This window comes from Bidens hawaiensis, unplaced genomic scaffold (genome assembly GCF_021521415.1).
Source record: "Bidens hawaiensis isolate Kalapana, Puna unplaced genomic scaffold, B.hawaiensis_p1.1 tig00009577_1, whole genome shotgun sequence".
Lineage (NCBI taxonomy): Eukaryota > Viridiplantae > Streptophyta > Magnoliopsida > Asterales > Asteraceae > Bidens > Bidens hawaiensis.
Genome location: NW_027491716.1, coordinates 317,959 through 323,623, shown reverse-complemented (window position 1 = coordinate 323,623; position 5,665 = coordinate 317,959). Strand labels below are relative to the sequence as shown.

At 31.6% G+C, this 5,665-nt stretch overlaps 1 pseudogene; it reads left to right on the top strand.

Annotated features, from left to right (window-relative positions):
- Positions 1-302: 302 nt before the first annotated feature.
- Positions 303-3,522, top strand: LOC143533033 (RNA cytidine acetyltransferase 2-like; annotated as a pseudogene).
- The last annotated feature ends 2,143 nt before the right edge of the window (positions 3,523-5,665 follow it).

Here is a 5,665-nt window from a genome sequence, read left to right as displayed (position 1 = left end):
GTATTTGAATTGTAGATGACACTTTACCTATTATCCTACTTTCATTGGTCATAATTATGTTAATTTTTCATTTTAATTGCTTTATATATGTTTGTGTATGGTAGGTTCTTCTTCCTAGATTACATTACCGGGATTGGAATCACATATCTTTAGGAGGTAATTGTTTTATTATTTATTTTTTACATTTTGAAGAATTTTTATCTTGTGTCTAATAAGTTTATTTTTGTAAATAGTTTTATTAGCTTCTAGATCGAGCCTTTTGGTTTCATCTTCACTTGGTTCGCGGCCATACCATTCATAATATGGTCCCCTTTACGCCTACGCTTACCAACACCATTGTGAGAGATTTGTTGATATTGAAGGTAGTATTTGTTTCAATAGGTCTGTAAACGAACCAAACAAACACGTATGTGGCATGTTCGTATTTGTTCGTTTAGCTTTATCTTAACAAACGAACGAACACATAAAAGAACACAGTTTTTTTGTTCGTGTTCGGTCATTAAGAAAATAAGCGTGTTCATGTTTATTTATGTTTGTTCGATGACAATATAAACAAACGATTTGGCGAACGTAAACGAACATAAACAAACGAATATAGCTAAGATAGATGAACAAATATTAAGGAATATAAACTAACGTATATAACTGAAAGAACACGTTTCTTTTGTTCGTGTTCGGTCATTAAGAAAATAAGCGTGTTCATGTTTATATATGTTCGTTCAATGACAGTATGAACGAGCGGTTCGCAGACGTAAACAAACGAATATAGCTGAGATAGATGAACAAATATTAATGAATATAAGCAAACATATATAACTAAAAGAACACGGTTTTTTTTGCTTGTGTTCGGTTATTAAGAAAATAAACATGTTCATTTTTCGATGACAGTATGAAAAACTGTTCGCGAACGTAACCAAACGCTTCGTGAGCGTAAATGAACATAAACAGAGGAATGTAGTTGAGATAGATGAACAAATATAAAGGAATATAAACGAATGCATAAAACTGAAAGAACACGTTTTGTTTTTGTTCATGTTCAGTCATTAAGAAAATAAACGTGTTCATGTTTATATATATATGTTCTTTTGATGACAGTATAAATGAACGGCTCGCGAACGTAAATGAACGCTTTGCGAGCGTAAACAAACATCAAAAAACGAAGGAACAAAGCTGAGATAGATGAACACCTATAAAGGAATACAAACGTACGATATAACTAAACATAGATGAACGAATGATAAATGGCCCTCACTATCCTTTGCCGTTGTTCTGCAGACAGTTTTTTTTATATTTAGTATGTATTTTGTTGATTATACTTTATTTATTTTATGTACAGGTCTTGGTAATTAATCAAAGAATCATCTTCCAGATATTTTTTATGCCATCGAGGTTTGTTTTGTTTTCATTTCTTCTAGAAGCTTCATATATAGTTATTTAAATGGTTGCTCAACAATTGTTGTACAGATTTGTCTTGAAGGAAATATTTCGAAGGCTTCTGCTATGAAAAGTTTAAGTGCTGGTCATCAGCCTTCTAGGGACCAAATTCCATTGAAATTTTGTGAACAGTTTCCAAGATAACGACTTTCCAAGTTTTTCTGGTGCAATCGCTACACACCCTAATGCAATGAAGGTATCTCCACTCGCTTCACTTTCTTTTTTGTTTTTTATGTTTTCGTTATTAGAAGCGACAATCGTATTGTGTATTGCAGCTTAGATATGGTTCTGAGCCAAAGAATTGCTAGCAAGGTATTAATAAATTTCATTTATTTTTGTTTTTGCATTTTTTATCTTGTAACTGATGTATTTATACATTTCATTTATAATATTTTGGTATAGGTACTTTGAGGGTCAATTCCTTCTCATCTCTGAAGTAGATATCCTCATCTGTCAGAATATTAGTGAAGCAGCTGAGAAAGTAAGATCTCCTTACTTTTAATATATCTTTTTAATCTTAAGTTCTTAACATTTGTTTTTTCCTCAACTATGACAAAACATTTTATGTATTAACAATTAATACAGGTGTCATTGCTTGAACAAAAACATAAGACCAAGATCAAACCTACCACCACTTCTTGTACACCTGGCTGGAAGACGCCCCGAGAATCTACAGTATTTTGGTGTCTCATTCAAGCTTACTTTGGACGTATTACGCTTTTGGAGAAAACATTAGTCCGCACTTCGCACCATTTTACTTGTGTGAAATTCCAGTTAAGTTTGCATTATTATTAGTTTTCTAACTTCTTTATTCTCTCTTAAAGGCAGTATGTGATCAGAATTCAGGTGAGCACACTTGTTTGATGCTGAAAACTCTGGACACCGATGATATTGAAGTTAACGGATCAGATGAATTGGGATTCTTTGGTCTTTTCTATCAAGGTTTGCTTATCTTATGGATAAATGTTGTTTTTTTATTACAATATATGAAGTATTGAAAATTAATCTCTCTTGTAGGTCTTTAGCTTTCATTTGCTAGGCTTTTATGTTCTCCAAGATTTAATACCATGGAATACAAGCTTGCAATGAGGTAGTCTCTTTTGGTTTTTTTTATGAAAATTTTCATACATTATTTTAATCTTGTCATATTTTTGTTTTTATGCATATAGGATCCATATCTCAGCTTCACAGATGTAGACAATTTTCACCCGAAACATACACTGATATTATTAAATCTCCAAAATTAGTGTGAAAGGATTGAAAGCTTACGTGAACCAAAACTGGTAATGAATCTTTAAAATATAAAATTTAATAATTTAAACAAAACTTAGGTTGATGTTTGTGTATATTATTGTTTGACAGCTTTCAGATCTGAAACTGTCACTATCATACTTATATTTCCAGGAGAAGTTACCAGTTTCGTTATCATATGCACAGACCTCTGTGTTATTACGCGCTTACAGAATCAAGATGCTTCTATGCTGAGGTTAAGTTTGTTTCTAACTAAACTTTAATTGGTTATTACAGTTTATTTGTTTATATATTTATTATCTTTTTTTATAGGATGTGATGAAGTTGGAAAGACAACAAATTATGTCATTGCTGTTTAAAGTGATGAAAAAGCAGATTCAGCATCTTCAAAAGAATTTAACTCAACCCTGCCGCTAGTCAAAGAAGTAAGTCACAAGTTTTAATCAAATTAATTTTCTTTATTGCTTAACAACGTCTACTATTTAATTTCAGGTGGAATAGAAGCCATACGAGATTACAGTGGAAGATGATCTTGGTGAAGCTGCAAAAATAGTCAAGGTTTGCTAGGTTGACCGTTGATGTCAATTGTCTCGATAATAGATGCTTGAACTTAAATTTGTTTCGTGATTGTATTTTAGGATGATTTTAAAGGTGTGCGATTGCTGACAAGGATGTGGAGTTTGAGAGCGCTTTGAAAAACGAGGGTGGAATGGTACTGTCGGGTGATGTACTTAGCGAGTTAGCGTCAAGTCAAGTAAAGCGAAAGGGGAACAACATGGGAAAGAAAAAGACAAGAAGCAGCAGCAGCAACAGCAAGAAGCATCAAAGAAGACATGATTATTTATAATTTGTGTTATTCCACGCCGTAACAATTTTGACTTGATCATTATGTTAGTTTTATGCATCTGAAGCTGGTCTTGGGAATGAAATGTATTAAGATTTTAACTGCAACAACATTGAGTGTAGAGTTGAAGTCAGTCATTTGTTTTTTTAAGTTAGACGAGCTGAGCTTTTTTTAAACATATTACATATACTATATGGTTTAGACTTGCCCTCATTCATGATACTGAATTTAAGTAGTCGTCACATTTCCGCGTTAATGTTCCCGTCCACCGGACGGGTAAAGTACTAGTTATAAAGGGTTGAAAACAAACGAACCATACGTCCAAAGCAAATCAGCCGGTTTAACTGGCTTGAGATTTATAGATTCCTGTTTTTATAATTTGACATTTATCATTTTAGTTAACGGTTTTTGAATATGTAGTTGTATATGTACCATCTCCATTATTGTTTTAAAAAAAGATTACAAACTCACGATTTAGAATACGGTTCAAACAGTCAAAACGTAACCAGTTTGACCAAACTATCACAATCAGGTGGGTTTGCAGCTTTCTGAATCGGTAGTTAAGCGTTTGGTTATAAAGTTGTCCAATTCACATGATTTCCAAACAATTGTTAAAAGTTTGGATATGGATTTATCAAAATCAATCAAACAAAACCGTGAATATCACTAACAATTACAAAGTTTAAATTCATGTTTTACTTGATACGTGAATGGCACTACATGGTTGTATAAAATAAGTCACAATGTTTATGTTTTGTTTATAGTGTTTTGTTTTGCTTGCTAATTAATTACGACGTCTTTAAAAACTTATCAGCATTCCACATAATCCGCAATATAGAAATTCTATATTTGAACCTTCAACGAATGTCGCATCTAGAGAAATTGGATTGTTCCCCAATGCTACTTGAAGATGAGATTAATAGTGATGGATGGTAGCCTGAAAAACCAACATCGGTTAGCATCATCATAAAGAGAGGGCTGTTGCGTTGTAAGAATCAGTATGGGTATATATTTAAGGTTTTAGTAGAAAAAGCTTTTAGATTGAGATTTTGTCATACATGGTTTTCGTACTTGACTTACCTATTTGTACTCAAGTAATTTACGTGTTAGAGGGTTTGTTGGTCACAACTCGAACGAGCTTTTTTCCCGTCTCTTATGGTGGGGCCCCAGTTAATTATGAGAATCGTGTCAACTTTGAATCGTATCATTCAGTTGCAATTAGCCTGTATAAGTAGACAAACAATCTTTTTTGGTATTTTCTATTATTTAGTTTTTCAAAAACCAAATTATCATTTATCACTAAAAACGACAATATGTCGTCTTATTATTTTTCTTCTTGAACAACCAGATATATTATTTAAAAATTACCTTTAATCTTAATTAACTGGTTTTAGTGAGGATCAAACTTCTAACTATCATTTTGAAAGTAAACCATATTTGCCACCACACCAAATAACGTGGGGTTCTATCATATGTTGTTGATCATATGTGTAACGAGTGTTGTGATAATCCATTTATTTATGTTAAAACACCCTCCCTATTATCGTTTACAGTATATTTCATTTCATGAGTGATCAAAAGAAAATAAAACGAATTTTTGTTATCGGGCCCAAATGAGATCACCAGCCTACTTGGTTCGAGTCGGTCATGGTAGGTAACCAGCCCAGATGCAAGAGGGAAAATTTTTCATTGTATTTAATTTAATTTAAATATTTATTCTTCTAATTTCATTTCACTTACTTTTAAATCAATTTATAGTTTCGATTACCTTGATTAGTTTTATATAAACTTTAACCTTTTTAACCTGATAACTTTAAATTTTCTAAATTCGTGAAGTAAAGTGTCATAAATCTAAATTATTTGAGCAAATATCACTTACGATTTTCAAACTTCTAAATAAATCTTTAAAATCAATAGTTTTCAGTTTGTGTTATTCTAATAACTATTTTGTGAACTAAACATATAATATTTATAATGTTAAATGTGGAACTTAAATATATAATTCTAGTTTTCAGTTTGTGTTATTCTAATAACTATTTTGTGAACTTAACATATAATATTTATAATGTTAAATGTGGACTTAAATATATAATTCTAACCGAAGATAATGGTAAATATTCGATTGAGCATTTCATT